The sequence below is a fragment of the Lynx rufus genome, unplaced genomic scaffold (assembly GCF_022079265.1).
Source record: "Lynx rufus isolate CCGP_SWC_20201006 ecotype Redwood Valley unplaced genomic scaffold, mLynRuf1.p SCAF_10, whole genome shotgun sequence".
NCBI lineage: Eukaryota > Metazoa > Chordata > Mammalia > Carnivora > Felidae > Lynx > Lynx rufus.
In genome coordinates, this window is record NW_025814824.1 from 31,951,878 (window position 1) to 31,969,661 (window position 17,784).

Sequence of the window (17,784 nt, forward strand, 5' to 3'; positions counted from 1 at the left end):
TAGCAATCTAGGCCTTCCTAAAGAAGGAAGAAAGGTCTCAAATATACAACCTAACCTTACACCTTAAAGAGCTGTAAAAAGAATAGCAAATATAGCCCAAAACCAGTAGAAGAAGAGAATTAATAAAGATTAGAGCAGAAATCAATGATATTGAAATCAGAACAACAGAACAGATCAATAAAACCATGAGCTGGTCCTTTGAAAGAATTAACAAAGCTGATAAACCAGTAGCCAGACTGATCCAAAAGAAAAAGGAAAGGACTCAAATAAATAAAACCACAAATGAAAGAGGAGAGATCACAACCAACACCACAGAGATACAAAGAAAAATAAGAGAATATTATGAGCAATCATATGCCAACAAATTGGGCAATCTGGAAGAAATGGACAAATTTCTAGAAACATATAAACTACCAAAACTGAAACATGAAGAAATGGAAAATTTGAACAGACCCATAAGCAGTAAAGAAATTGAATCAGTAACCAAAAATCTTCCAACAAACAAGACTCCAGGGCCAGATGGCTTTCCAGGGGAAATCTACCAAACATTTAAAGAAGACTTAACACCTACTCTTTAGAAGCTGTTCCAAAAAAACATAGAAATGGAAGGAAAACGTCCAAATTCATTCTACGTGGCCAGCACCTTGATTCCAAAGCCAGACAAAGACCCCACTAAAAAGGAGAACTACAGACCAATTTTCTTGATGAACATGGTTGCAAAAATTCTCAACAAGATACTAGAAACAGGATCAAACAATATGCTAAAAGAATTATTCACCACAATCAACTGGGACTTATTCCTGAAATGCAAGTCTAGTTAAATATCCACAAATCAATCAATGTGATACATCACATTAATAAAAGAAAGGATAAGGACCACATGATCTTCTCAATAGATGCAGAGAAAGCATTTGACAAAATACTGCATCTTTTCATGATTAAAACCTTCAAGAAAGTCGGGATAGAAGGAACATACTTAAACATCATAAAAGCCATTTATGAAAAGCCCACAGCTGATAACATCCTCAATGGGGAAAAACTGAGAGCTTTCCCCCTGAGATCAGGAACACGACAGGGATGCCCACTCTCACGACTGTTATTCAACATAGTGTTGGAAATCCTACCTTCAGTAATCAGACAAAAGAAATAAAAGGCATACAAATCAGCAAGAAGGAATTCAAACTTTCACTCTTTACAGATGACATGATACTCAATTTGGAAAATCCAAACGACTCCACAAAAAAACTGCTAGAACTGATCCATGAATTCAGAACGTTGCAGGATATAAGATCAATGTACAGAAATCAGCTGCATTTCTATACACCAACAATGAAGCAGCAGAAAGAAAAATTACAGAATTGATCCCATTTACAATTGCATCAAAAACTGTAAAATACCTAGGAATAAACTCAACCAAAGAGGTGAAAAATCTATCACTGAAAACTACAGAAAGCTTATGAAAGAAAATGAATAACACACACAAAAAAATGGAAAAACATCCCATACTCATGGATTGGAAGAACAAATATTGTTAAAATGTCGCTACTACCCAAAGTAATCTACGTATTCAATGCAATCCCTATCAAAATAACACCAGCAATCTTCACAGAGCTAGAACAACTATTCTAAAATTTATATGGAATCAGAAAAGACCCTGAATAGCCAAAGCAAGGTTGAAAAAGAAAAGAAAGCTGGAGGCATCACAATTCCAGACTTTAAGCTGTATTAGAAAGCTGTAATCATCAAGACAGTATGGTACTGGCACAAAAACAGACACTCAGATCAATGGAACAGAATAGAGAACCCAGAAATGGACCCACAAACGTATGGCCAACTAATCTTTGACAAAGCAGGAAAAAATATCCAGTGGAGTAAAGACAGTCTCTTCAGTAAATGGTGCTGAGAAAACTGGACAGCAACATGCAGAAAAAATGAATCTGGGACACTGTCTCACACCATACACAAAAATAAACTCAACATGGATCAAAGACCTAAATATAAGACAGTAAGCCATAAAAATCCTAGAGGAGAAAGCAGGCAACAACCTCTTCGACCTCAGCCTCAACAACTTCTTACACAATATGTCTCTGGAGGCAAGGGAAACAAAAGCAAAAATGAACTATTAGGACCTCATCAATATAAAAAGCTTCTGCACAGTGAAGGAAACAATAAGCAAAACTAAAAGGCAACTGACAGAATGGGAGAAGATACTTGCAAATGACATATCAGATAAAGGGTTAGTATCCAAAATCTATAAAGAACTTATCAAACTCAACACCCAAAAAACAAATAATCCAGTGAAGAAATGGGCAAAAGACATGAATAAACACTTCTTCAAAGAAAACATCAAGATGACTAAAAAGACATTCAGATGTCTAACAGACACATGAAAAAATGCTCAACATCACTCATCATCACGGAAATACAAATTAAAACCACAATGAGATACCACCTCACACCAATCAGAATGGCTAAAATTAACAACTCAGGCAACAACAGATGTTGGCGAGGATGTGGGGAAGAGGATCTCTTTTGCACTGTTGGTGGGAATGCAAACTGGTTCAGCCACTCTGGAAAACATTATGAAGGTTCCTCAAAAAGTTAAAAATAGAAGTACCTTATGACCGAGCAATTGTACTGTTAGGTATATATCCAAGGGATACAGGTGTGCTGTTTCAAAGGGGCACATCCACCCCAATGTTCAAAGCAGCACAATTGACAATAGCCATAGTATAGAAAGAGCCCAAACATCCATTGACAGATGAATGGATAAAGATGTGGTATAAATGGAGTATTACTCTGCAATCAAAAAGAATGAATCTTGCCATTTGCAACAGGATGGATGGAGCTAGAAGGTATTATGCTAAGTGAAATAAGTCAGTCAGAGAAAGACAAGTATCATTTGATTTCACACATATGTGGGATTTAAGAAACCAAATGGATGAACATAGGGAAAGGGAAGCAAAAATAAGATAAAAACTGAGAGGGAGGCAAACCATAAGAGACTCTTAAATACAGAAAACAAACTGAGGGTTGCTGGTGGGGTGTTGGATAGGGGGATGGATTATATGGGCAATGGACAGTAAAGAGGACGCTTGATGGGAGGAGCACTGGGTATTGTATGTAAGTGATGAATCATTAAATTCTATTTCTGAAATCATTATTACACTATCATTAACTAACTTGGATTTGAATATAAATAAATAAATAAATAAATAAAAAAATAAAAAAAGAAATTGTCACAGCTACCCCAATCTTTAGCAACCACCACCCTGATCATTCAGCAGCCCTCACCATCAAAACAAGATCCTCTAGGAGGAGGCTGGGAAGATGGCAGAGTAAGAGGACCTTACTCACTTGTCCAGTTGATACAACTAGATAACATTCACATCAGTGTAAATAACCCAGAAAATGATCTAAAGACTTGGAGAACAAATTACACAACAAAAGAGGCCACATCAAAGAAAGTAGGAAGTACACAGATAGGGTTTGGGAGTAAAATGGACTATGGCAGTCCTCAGTGGGCAGGAAGCCAGTGACACAGAGAAGGTGAAAAACAGATTTTCACACCCAGAAGCCCACACGGAGAAAACAAATCCTCATAACATTTGGCTTTGAAAGCAAAAGGTGCCAAATTTCATGAGTTCTTACAACCAGTGGGACTTAAAACCTAGAGTTTAAAAATCATCAGGCTTGGCCCCAGAAGAGCCCAGAGAGCATTAAAGAGACAGTAGGACAGCTAACCTGAGCAGATACAGTGTAGAACCATGAGTTTGAAAAATGTCAGGGGCAGACCAGAAAGAGAGTGATTTACACATCTCAGAGTATAGCCCAGAGAGGCAAGGATCACAGGAAGACCTCTCTAGAAACAAAGGAGTAGGTGTATAACATTACCACACACACCCTCCATCCCCCAGCATAAACACAGCCACCTTGGGAACCAGCAAGGGACCAATAGTCACTACCTAACTTGTTTTCCCAAAGTCCCACCCCTCTACACTTCATCAGATCTGCCCTTTCCAGTCACCCTTGCCTCAGTCTTCAAATTGCAGGTGTGCTTCCTTGAAGAATGGCACAAATCCCAATAGCACCTTGTTTCCCGACCCATGCATTTTACAGGATGTCAGTTCCAGTGGTGGTGGTAGGTCTCATTTAGCAAGCAAACAAGTGCACACTTTGTTAAAATGGACTGCACATCTGCTGGAGAACAAATACTTCCCATATCAGGCAAAGAGCCTCTGCAAGCAATGGGACTAAGGGAAAAATTGGCCAGGACTCAACAGCAGAGCACACACAACACACATAAGAGACATTCCCTGAAGCACCATGCCCTGGGTAACAGGGACATTACACTGCATGGCACAATAAGACCTCTTCTTCATAATGCCATTACCATCAAGAGCAAGACATGTAGCTGACTTTCCCAACACAGAGAAACAGACACAGAGAGTTAGACAAAATGATGAGAGAGAGAGAAGTATGTCCCCAAAAAGAAAGAACAGGATCAAACCAGGTCTTAGGAAGAGACCTGAGTGAAGTGGATATAAGTAATATGTCTGATAAACAATTTAAATTATGCAACTATGTGGACGGAACTAGAGGGTATTATGCTAAGCAAAATTAGTCAGTCGGAGAAAGACAAATATATGACTTCACTCATATGAGGACTTTAAGATACAAAACAGATAAACATAAGGGAAGGGAAAAAATAATATAAAAACAGGGAGGGGGACAAAACATGAGACTCAAATATGGAGAACAAACAGAGGGTTACTAGAGGGGTTGTGGGAGGGGGGATGGTCTAAATGGTAAGAGGCATTAAGGAATCTACCCCTGAAATCATTGTTGCACTATATGCTAACTAATTTGGATGTAAATTTAAAAAAAATAATAATAAATTAAATAAAAATACCAAAAAAAAAAAAAAAGAATTTAAAGTAGCGATCATAGTCACTGGACTTGAGAAAAGAGTGGAAGACATTAATAAGGCCCTTAATAAAGTGATAAGAAAAAGAACCAATCAAAGATGAAAAACATAATAAATAAAATTAAAAATACACTTGAATGAAAAAATACCAGGCTAGAGGAAGCAGAGAAACAAATTAATGACCAGAAGACAGGGTAATTGAAAGTAACCAAGCTGAGAAGATGAGAGGAAAAACAAATTGTGCAAATTGAGAATAGTCTTAGGAAACTCCGTGACTCCACCAAACATAATAACATTTACATTATAGGGATCCCAGCAGAAGACAGAGAAAAAAAGAGCAGAAAATTTATTTGAAGAGAAGATGGCTGAAAACTTCCCTAATCTGGGGGAAGGAAACAGATACCCATATCCAGAAGGCAGAGATGCCCCCCAAAACTCAACCCAAGAAGGTCCACAACAAAACAAATAATAATTAAAATGGCAAAAAGTAGTAAAAAAAACAAAAAAACTAAAGCAACAAAGAAGACAGTTACATATATGGGAACTCCCATAAAGCTATCAGTGGATTTTTCAGAAGAAACTTTGTAGGCTAGAAGGAAGTGGCATGATATACACAAAAGGCTGAAAGGGGAAAATCTGCAGGCAAGAATATGGTATCAAACAAGGCTATCATTGAGATTAGAAGAATAAGGAGTTTGTCAGGCAAACAAAAACCAAAGAAGTTCATAACCACTACAAGAAATCTCAAAGGAGACCCTTTGAGTGGAAAGAAAAGACGTAAGTGAGAGTATGAAAAGGAAAAAAAACACAAAAGCAGAAAAAAATACGTGTTTTTGTAAAAATTAGTCAAGGGATTCATAAAATAAAAGAACGTAAAATATAACACCATATACCTAAAACATGAGGGGGGGGGATTCAAATATAAGATTCAAACTTAAGCAGCCATCAAATTTATATAGACTGCTAAACAGAAAAGGTTATATACAAACTGGTAGCCACAAATCAAAAACCACTAATAGATACACAAAGAATAAAGAGAAAGGAATCCAAGTATATCACTAAAGAAAGCCAACAAAACATGAAAGAGAATAAAGGATCAGAGGAAAACTATAAAAACAACCACAAAACAAATATCAAAATATATATTTATCAATAATTAATTTGAAATGGACTAAAAGCTCTAGTCAAAAAACAGACAGACTGCATGTAAAAACATAGACTCACCTATATGATGCCTACAGGAGATTCATATGAGACCTAAAGACACCTGCAGATCGAAAGTGAGGGGATGGAGAAATATTTATTATGCAAATGGATGACAAAAGAAAGCCAGGATAGCAATGCTTAAACAAACAAACAAACAAACAAACAAACAAATTAAACTTTAAAACAAAGACTGCGGGGCACCTGGGTGGCTCAGTCAGTTAAGCGTCCGACTTTGGCTCAGGTCATGATCTCGCTGTTTGCGAGTTTGAGCCCCACGTCAGGTTCTGTGCTGACAGCTCAGAGCCTGGAGCCTGCTTCAGATTCCGCGTTTCCTCCTCTCTTTGCCCCTCCCATTCTCCTCTGTCTCTCTCTCTCTCCATAATAAATAAACTTAAAAAAAAATTTGGAAACAAAGACTGCAACAAGAGAAAAAGAATGACACTCTATGATAATAAATGGGGGGAACAAATAAAAAGGTACAAGAATTGTAATATTTATGCATCAAATATGAAAGCATACAAATACATAAAACAGTTCAAGACAAACATAAAGAAACCAATTGATAGAAATACAAAAACAGTAAGGGACATTAATACCACACTTATATCGATGAACAGGTCATCCAAATAGAAAATCAGCAAGGAAACAGTGACTTTGAATGACATAGTGGATATTCACAACATTCCATACTAAAATAGCAGAATACACATTCTTTTCAAGTGTACATGGAACAGTCTCCAGAATAGATCACAATAATAGGCCACAAATCAAGCTTCAAAAATTTCAAAAAGATCAAGGTCATATCATGCATCTTTTCTATAAACTAGAAATCAACCACAAGAAAATCTGGAAAGAACACAAATACATAGTGGTTAAATAACATATTACTAAACAATGAATGGTTCAACCAAGAAATCAAAGAATTAATCAAAAAGTACATGAAAACAAATGCAAATAAAAACATTACAATTCAAACCTTCAGAATATAGCAGAATTGTTCTAGAAGTGAAGTTTATAGCAATAAGGTCTACTTCAAGAAGCAAGAGAAATCTCAAATAAGCAACCTAACCTTACACCTAAAGAAGCTAGAAAAAGAAGAACAAACAAAACCCAAAGCCAGCAGAAGGAAGGAAATCATAAATATTAGACCAGAAATAAACAATATAGAAATAACAACAACAAAATAAAGCAGAGAAAAGAAACCAGGAGTTGATTCTTTGAAAAGATGAACAAAAATCATAAACCTATAGTCAGACTCATCAAAAAACAAAAAGAAAAGACTCAAATAAACAAAACCACAAATAAAAGAGAAGAAATAACTGACATCACAGAAATACAAACTGCATTTAAGAGAATATTATGAAAAATTATATGCCAAGAGTTGGACAATCTAGAAGCAGTGGATAAATTCCTAGAAACATATAACCTAACAAAACTCAAACAGGAAGAAATAGAAAATGTGAACAGATCAATTACCAGCAATGAAATTGAATCAGTAATCAAAACATTCCCAATAAACAAAAGTCCAGGACCAGATGGTTTTATAGGTGAATTCTATCAAACATTTAAAGAAGAGATAATGCCTATGTTTCTCAAATGATTCCAAAAAGAAAGAAAGAAAAAAAATAAAGGAAAACTTCAAAATTCATTTTATGAGTCTACCATTATCCTGATATCAAAACCAGAATAACACAGGGGTGCCTGTGTGGCTCAGTTGGTTAAGCATCTGACTTCAGTGCAGATCATGATCTCACCATCATGAGTTCAAGCCCCGTGTCAGGCTCTGTGCTGATAGCTCAGAGCCTGAAGCCTGCTTCAGCTTCTGTGTCTCCCTGTCTTTCTGCCCTTCTCCTGCTCACACCCTGTCTCTCTCTCTCTCTCTCTCTCTCACACACAAAAATAAACAGTCAAAAAAATTTTTAATTAAAAAACAGAATAAAACAGAAAAATAAAGAGAAGTAAAGCCAGTAACTCTGATGAACATAGATGCAAAAATCTTCCTCAAAATACAAGCAAACTGAATCCAACAATACACTCAGAAAAATAACATACACCATCATTAAATGGGATTTATCACTGAAATGAAAGGATCATTCAATATTCACAAATCAACCAATGTGATACATCACACCAATAAGAGAATAAAAAATCGTATAATCATTTCAGCAGAACATAAAGAAGCATTTGACAACATAGTCCAACATCCATTCAAACCCATAGGTAACATCATATTCAGTGGGAAAAAACTGAGAACTTTCTCCCTAAGGTCAAGAACAAGACAAAGATGGGGCGCCTGGGTGGCGCAGTCGGTTAAGCGTCCGACTTCAGCCAGGTCACGATCTCGCGGTCCGGGAGTTCGAGCCCCGCGTCAGGCTCCGGGCTGATGGCTCAGAGCCTGGAGCCTGTTTCCGATTCTGTGTCTCCCTCTCTCTCTGACCCTCCCCCGTTCATGCTCTGTCTCTCTCTGTCCCAAAAATAAATAAACGTTGAAAAAAAAAAAAGAACAAGACAAAGATGTCTACACTCACCACTGTTATTTAACATAGTACTGGAAGTCTTAGCCACAGCAATTAGATGACAAAAAAGAAATAAAAGTCAACCAAATTGGCAATGAAGAAGTCAAACATTCAGTATTTGCAGATGACATGATACTGTATATGAAAAAAACTTGACTCTGCCAAAAAAATTGCTAGAACTGATACATGAATTAATTAAATTCACAGGACACAAAATTGATGTACATAAATCTGTTGCATTTCTATATACAAATAATGAAGCAGCAGAAAAAGAAATTAAGGAATAAATCCCATTTAGAATTACACAATAAGCAATAAGATATGTAGGAATAAATCTAATCAAAGAGGTGAAAGACGTGTACTCTAAAAATTATAAAACACTGATGAAAGGAATTGAAGATAACACAAAGAAATGGAAAAACACTCCATGCTCATGGACTGGAAGAACAAATATTGTTTAAATGTCTATATTCCCCAAAGCAATGTACACATTTAATGCAAATCTATCAAAATACCAACAGCATTTTTCACAGAACTACAAACCCTAAGATTTGTATGGAACCACAAAATACCCTGAATAGCCAAAGCAACCTTGTAAAAAGAAGGCTAAGAGTTACATTACATAGCTATAGTGATCAAAAGAGTATGGTACTGGTGCAAAAATAAACACATAGGTTAACAGAATAGAATAGAAAACCTAGAAATGAACCCACAACTATGGTCAATTAATCTTCCACAAAGCAGGAAAGAACATCCAATGGGAAAAAGGCAGTCTCTTCAACAAATGCTATTGGAAAAAGGAGATAGCAACCTGCAAGAGAATGAGACTGGAGCATTTCCTTACACCATACACAAAAATAAGTTTTAAATAGATTAAATATCTAAATGTGAGACTTGATGATGGACCAAGATGGTGGAACAGCATGGAAGTTTTTTTTTTTTTTTTTGCATCTCTCATCCCTGAAATGCAGCCAGATAAACACTAAACCATCTTGCACACCTAGAAAACTGACTTGAGGATTAACACAACAGTCTTCACAACCTGAACAGAACTCAGCAGGTACTCAGTGTGGAGAGGTAAATTGGGGGAGAGAGAAGCCGAGGAGGGCAGAGAGCTGTTTTTGCTTGTGGAGAGAGGATGGGAGGATGGGGGGAGAGTATGGGAAAAGCACCCCACCCCAAAAACAGCTGGAGAGAAAAAGAAAAAGTGGAAACAGCCCCAAAGGTCTCAACATAAAAGGGAGAAAGGAGAAAGGAGAGGGTTTAAATTCCCTTAAGACTCTATAAACAGGGGAAGCACAGAGTCTGAAACTCTGTAGCTCAATACCTGGTGGTCCTCTGGTGGGAAGGGTGAATCCCCATGTGCAGAGAGGAGCTCTGAGGGGTCCCCAGGGCCACACAGGGAGTAGCAGTTTCCTTTTGGGGAGGACATTTGATAAAGGCTGTGTGGCCTCCCCACAGGCAAAGGTCCCAGTGAACCCTGGAGAACAACCACATTCACTGGTATTGGAACAAGGATGTTAAGAGTGAAGCCTGGTGCCAGATGTATGTTGTGATTTACCATAAACTCTGAAACACCACTGGTACATGATCGTGTGAAGTTTTTCTGGGGCATGCTGGCACCCAGCAGCAGTCTTTGGTCATTGGCAGCAGTGTGGACTTGCGAATGCTCCTGAGGGTGGGCTGGCACCTGGCCATTGCTTAGTAAGACTCTCCTCCAGAGGATCTGAGCATGTCAAAGTCACATCCCTAAGAAGTGAGAGGTTGGGAAACACAGCCCCATCTGAGATAAAACTCAGGAGGGAGGTGCTGCCTGGCAGCCTGATGGGTTGGTCACCAACAGTGTAGAAGCAGGGAGTGGGTGGAAGCTGGAGACAAAGGAGGGGTGCTTCATTGCTGGTCAGGGAGAGCACAGAGTTCCAATACTAGAGACTGGGTAGCCCAGTGATGCCATTTTCATCCCCCAACACATGCACATAAACACCTGCACGTGCCACAACACTCCACCCCAGTAAGCTAAGCAGCGCCATCTAGTGGAAAACAAGCCCCACCCAACTGGGCCAACTGCACTCTTGATGAACACAAGTTTCTCCATCTGCTTGGTTTATGGACTATAAAGTGCTTCATTGTTTGACTTCTATGGGAAACCAACTGTAATTTAGTCATATTTCATTTTGTTTGCTGGTCCATTTATTCAATTTTTTTCTTTTTCTTTTCTTATTCTTGAATACGGGAGAAAATTTTTTTATTTTCCATTTTTATTAAAAAGATTTTAATTTTTTTCTACTATATTTTTTACTTTTTTGTAATTTTTTTAAATTATATTTTACTTTTATCATTTCATTTTATTCTATTTTATTGTGTTCATTTTTTCTGATTTTCAAATGTTTTCCTTTTTTTCCCTATTTTTTCTTCTTTTCTTATCTTTCCCCTTTTTCTCTAATCTATCAAACTTCTTTCAACAACCAGACCAAAACACATCTAGGATCTAGCATCCTTTCTTTGATTTTTTTGTGTTGTTTTTAATTTTTAATTTTTATTTCTTTTTTACATTATTAATTCCTTTTCTTCTTTCAAAATGATGAAACGAAGGAATTCACCCCAAAAGAAAGAACAGGAAGAAATGACACCTAGGGACTTAATGCAGATACAAGCAAGATGTCTGAACTTGAATTTAGAATCATGATAATAAAAATACTATCTGGGGTTGAAAATAGATTAGAATTTCTTTCTGTGAAGATAAAAGAAGTAAAAGCTAGTCAGTCAGGATGATAATGAAAAAGCTACAATTGAGCTGTGATCTCGAATGAATGCCACAGTGGCAAAAATGGTTGAAGCAGAGCAGCGAATCAGTGATAAAAGAGATAAAAACTCTCATAAAAACATAAAAACTTATGGAGAATAATAAAGCAGAAAAAAAAAGAGGGAGACCAAGGCAAAAGAGCATGATATAAGAATTAGAGAACTCAGTGACTCATTAAAAAGCAACATCAGAATTATAGGGGTCCCAGAAGATACAGAGAGAGAAAAAGGTGTAGAAAATTTATGTGAGCAAATCATAGCAGAAAACTTTCCTAACCTGGAGAAAGACACAGACATCAAAATCCAGAAAGTACAGAGAATTCCCACTAGATTCAACAAAAACTGACTATCTACAAGGCATATCATAATCAAATTTACAAAGTACTCAGGCAAGGAAAGAATCCTGAAAGCAGCAAGGGAAAAAAAAGTCCTTAACCTACAAGGGAAGACAGATTAGGTTCTCAGCAGACCTATTCACAGAAATGTGGCAGGCCAGAAAGGAGTGGCAAGATATATTCAATGTGCTGAATCAGAAAGATATGAAGCCAAGAATTCTTTATCCAGCAAGGCTGTCTTTCAAAATAGAAGGGTATATAAAAAGATTCCCAGACAAACAAAAATAGGAGTTCATGACCATTAAACCAACCCTGCAAGAAATTTTAAGAGGGACTCTCTGAGGAGAGAAAAGACAAAAAAAAAAAAAAAAACAAAAACAGAAAACAAAAAACAAAAAACAAAAAACAAAAAAACTCCAAAAGCAACAAAAACTAAAAAGGACCAGAGAATACCACCAGAAACTCTGATTCTACAGGCAACATAATAGCAATAAATTCATATCTTTCAATACTCATTCTAAACGTCAAAGACATAGGGTAACAGAATGGATAAGAAAACAAGATCCATCTATATGTTGTTTACAAGAGACACATTTTAGTCCTAAAGACCCCTTAAGATTGAAAATAAGGGGATGGAGAACCATCTATCATGCTAATGGTCACCAAAAGAAAGCTGGAGTAGCCATACTTATATCAGACAAGCTAGATTTTAAAATAGACTGTAACAAAAGATAAAGGGCATTATATCATAATTAAAGGATCTATCCACCAAGAAGACCTAACAATTGTAAACGTTTATGCTCCAAACATGAAAGAAACCAAATATATAAATCAATTAATCACAAACATAAAGAAACTCATTGATAATAATACCAAAATCATAGGGGACTTCAACATCCCACTTACAACAATGGACAGATCATCTAATCAGAAAATCAACAAGTAAACAATGGCTTTAAATGACACACTGGACCAGATGGACTTAACAGATACATTCAGAACATTTCATCCTAAAGCAGCAGAATACACATTCTTCTCGAGTGCACATGGAACATTCTCCAGAATAGATCACATACTGGGACACAAATCAGCCCTCAACAAGTACAAAAAGATTGAGACCATACCGTGCATTTTATCAGACCTCAGCCCTGTGAAACTTGAAATCAATCACAAGAAAAAATTTGGAAAGATAACAAATACTTTGGAGACTAAAGAACATTCTACTAAAGAATGAATGGGCTAACCAAGAAGTTAAAGACAAAATTAAAAAGTACATGGAAGCCAATTAAAATGATAACACTATAGCCCAAAACCTCTGGGATGCAGCAAAGGTGGTCATAAGAGGGAAGTATATAGCAATCCAGGCGTTCTTAAAAAAGGAAGAAATGCCTCAGATACACAACCTAACCTTACACCTTAAAGAGCTGGAAAAGAACAGCAAATAAAACCCCAAAACAGCAGAAGACAGGAAATAATAAGGATTAGAGCAGAAATCAATGCTATCAAAACCAAAACAAACAAACAAACAAAGAAACAAACAAAACAAACAAAACAAAACCCATAGAATAGATCAATAAAACCAGGAGCTGGTTCTTGAAATAATTAACAAAATTGATAAACGCCTAGCTAGATTGATCCAAAAGACAAAGGAAAGGACCCAAATAAATAAAATTAGAAATGAAAGAGGAGAGATCACAACCAACACTACAGAAATACAAACAATAATAAGAGAATATTATGAGCAATTATATGCCAATAAAATGGGTAATCTGGGAGAAATGGACAAATTCCTAGAAACATATAAACAAAAACAGAGACTGAAATTAATGGGACAGAATAGAGAACCAAGAAATGGACCCACAAACGTATGGCCAACTAATCTTTGACAAAGCAGGAAAAAATATCCAGTGGAGTAAAGAGAGTCTCTTCAGCACATGGTGCTGAGAAAAATGGAGAGGGACATACAGAAAAATGAACCTGGACCACTTTCTTACACCATACACAAAAATAAACTCAAAATGGATGAAAGACCTAAAGGTAAGACAGTAAGACATAAAAATCCTAGAGGAGAAAGCAGGCAAAAGCCTCTTTGACCTTGGCCTCAGCAACTTCTTACTCAACACGTCTCTGGAGGCAAGGGAAACAATAGCAAAAATGAACTATTGGGACCTCATCAAAATAAAAAACCTCTGCACAGTGAAGGAAACAATCAACAAAACTAAAAGGCAACTGAGGAATGGGAGAAGATATTTGCAAACGACATATCGGATAAAGGGTTAGTATCCAAATCTATAAATAAATAATCTAACTCAACACCCCAAAAATAAATAATCCAGTGAAGAAATGGGCAAGAGACATGAATAGACACAAAGAAGACATCCAGATGGTCAACTGACACATGAAAAAATGTTCAACATCACTCATCACCAGGGAAATAAAATTGAAACCACAATGAGATACTACTGCACACCTGTCAGAATGGCTAACATTAACAACTCAGGCAACAACAGATGTTGGCGAGGATGCGGATAAGGAGGATCTCTTTTACACTGCTGGTGGGAATTCAAACTGGTGCAGCCACTCTGGAAAACAGTATGGAGGTTCCTCAAAAAATTAAAAATAGGGGCGCCTGGGTGGCGCAGTCGGTTAAGCGTCCGACTTCAGCCAGGTCACGATCTCGCGGTCTGTGAGTTCGAGCCCCGCGTCGGGCTCTGGGCTGATGGCTCAGAGCCTGGAGCCTATTTCCGATTCTGTGTCTCCCTCTCTTTCTGCCCCTCCCCCGTTCATGCTCTGTCTCTCTCTGTCCCAAAAATAAATAAACGTTGAAAAAAAAAATTAAAAAAAAAAATAAAAAAAAATTAAAAATAGAACTACCCTATGACCCAGCAATTGCACTACTAGGTATTTTTCCAAGTGATACAGGTGTGCTGTTTCAAAGGGGCACATGCACCCCAATGTTTATAGCAGTGCTATCAACAATAGCCAAAGTATGGAAAGAGCCCAAATGTCCATCAACAGATGAATGGATAAAGAAAATGTGGTATATATATACAATGGATTATTACTCGGCAATCAAAAAGAATGAAATCTTGCCATTTGCAACTATGTGGATGGAACTAGAGGATATTATGCTAAGCGAAATTAGTCAGAAAAAGGTAAATATCATGTGCCTTCACTCATATATGGAATTTAAGATACAAAACAGATGAACATAAGGGAAGGGAAGCAAAAATAATATAAAAACAGGAAGGGGGACAAAACGTAAGAGACTCTTAAAATACAGAGAACAAACTGAAGGTTGCTGAAGGGGTTGTGGGTGAGGGGATGGGATAAGTGGGTATGGGGCATTAAGGAATCTATTCCTGAAATCATTATTGAAGTGTATGCTAACTAACTTGAATGTAAATTTAAAAATTAATTAATTAAAAATTAATTAATCATTAAAAAAATAAATAAATGTGAGACTTGAAACCATAAAAATCCTAGAGGAAAGCACAGGCAATAACTTCTTTGACATCAGACGCAGCAACTTCTTTCTAGATATATCTCCAGAAGGAAGGGAAACACACAAAAAAAAACTATCAGGACTTCATAAAAATAAAAAACTTCCTCACAGCAAAGGAAACAACCAACAAACTAAGACAGCCTACTGAATTGTAGAATATATTTGCAAATGACATATCTGAAAAAGAGTTAGTATCCAAAATATGTTAAGAACTTATAAAAGTCAACACCCAAGGGAGAGAAGATAAGATGCCAGAGTAGTAGGGGCACCCTGAGCTTGCCTCATCCCTTGAATACAGCTAGATAACATCAAATCATTTTGAACAACTAGGAAATCTATCTGAGGATAAAGAAAACAATATGCACTTGGAGGGAGAGAATATGGCAGATGAAAGGTTTGGAGCTGTGCTTTGAGGGATAGGAAAGCCATGGTTCTGCAGAGGGAAGAGAACCCTTTTCACAGAGAGAGGTCAGGAAGAGAAGGAGAGTGGTGGGGAGCATGTAGGTGGAGCAACATGTAGGATTCATGTAAGACTCCATGGTGTGGGAATCCCATAGGTCACACTGGGAGAGATCGTTCCCCTTCCTGGTGTACATTTAGAAGAGGGTTTTTTTGCCTCTTCAAGGACAAAATTCTTGCCTGGATCTATTGAGAAGTCATTCAACAGCAGCAAATAGAGGCACACATAGATTGCAGATATCTTTGTGGTAGCTTTTTGCTGTGCACAATAGACTCCACCCTTGTGTGACTGTTTTTCTGGGACAGAAGGGAGCAGAAGAAAGAGGCATGCACAGACTGCAGTTAACCTGGTCACAGGTTTTCAGTGTGCTCCACAGTAGACCCCAGCCACAGTGCTCTTGCCCTGATACTACTTTTCTGGAGAAGAATGGTAGAGGGCATGCAGTGAGTCTCTCCTCTGGAGGAGAGGAGTGGGTTTTGCCAGGCTCTTTAAAATTTGGAGTTTTGAATCCCAGCCAGCAGCCAGAGATAAAACACAGAACTGTGGTTTGGGGCATGTCGATTATCAGGACAAAGACAGGTTAAGGAAAAGACTCTGACTAAACATGGGACACTTTTTTTGTGAGGGCCTCCTAACAGAGACAGCCACAAGTTGCCTTCCCAGGAGACAAGAGGGCGAGGTGACACTATATTCCACCTACCCCCACCCACCAGAACACTCAGAATTCAGAAAAAAGCACGGAGCCACCTAATGGAGGCCAGAGTCACTTACACCAGGCCCTGCCCCCCTGCACCCTGGAGACCCATTTCCACTGAAACAAGTCAGCCTAAGAATAAGCACAGCAGGAGAAGACCTGCAGAAGACCAGCACAAAAAACTCCCTTGCACCAAGTCTATAGATCATAGTGCTGCAAAGCTTCAGCTCTAGGAGAAATAGGTTCTAACTTCCATTTTACTTTTATTCTTTATTCTTTTCTTATTATTACCTCATCTTTTATTCTCTTATATTTTAATTCCTTTATTTACTTATTATTATTATATTTTGTTTTCATATATATTCTTTTAATTTTTTAATTTTTATTTTATTATTTATTTTCATTATATTTAATTTTTTTTGGATCTGGATTCATCTACAAGCAGACTAAAACACACTTAGGATCTAGGGGTTTTTTGTGGGCTTTGTTGTTGTTGTTGTTGCTTGTTTATTTTTCTTTGTTTTTTGCTTGTTTGTTTTTCTTTATTTTCTTCTTTTCTGGACAAAATGGTGATACTGAGAAATTCACCCCAAAAGAAAGAAACAGGCAGTAGAACTCATGACCCAGGATTTAATCAATACAGATATAAGTAAGATGTCTGAACTATGATTTAAAACCATAATTATATGGATATTAGTTAGGCTTGGGAAAAGCATTGAAGACACTAGGGAATCCCTTTCTGTAGAGATAAAAGAACTAAAATCTAGTCAGGCTGAAATTAAAAATGCTATAAGTGAGATGCAGTCTCATATGGGTGCCATGACATTGAGAATAGATGAAGCAGAGCAGCGAATCAGTGAGATAGAAGATAAAATTATGGAAAATAATGAAGCTGAAAAGAAGAGAGAAAAGGCAAAAGATCATAATACGAGTCTTAAGAAATCAGAGACTTATTAAATGGGAATAACATTTGTATCACAGGAGTCCCAGAAGATGAAGAGATAAAAAAGGGGGAATAAGGTTTATGTGAGCAAATTATAGTTAGAAACTTCCCTAATCTGGAGAAGGACACAAACGTCAAAATCCAAGAAGCATAGAGACCTCTCATTAAATTCAACAAAGGCTGACCATCACCAAAATATATCATAATCAAATTCCCAAAATACACAAACGAGGAAGGAATCCAGAAAGCAGCAATGGGGAAAAAAGACATTAACTTACAAAGGAAGGCAGATCAGGTTTACAGCAGATCTATCTCCAGAAACCTGGCAGGCCAGAAAGGAGTGGCAGCATATATTCAACGTACTGAATGGGAAAAACATGCAACCAAGAATTCTTT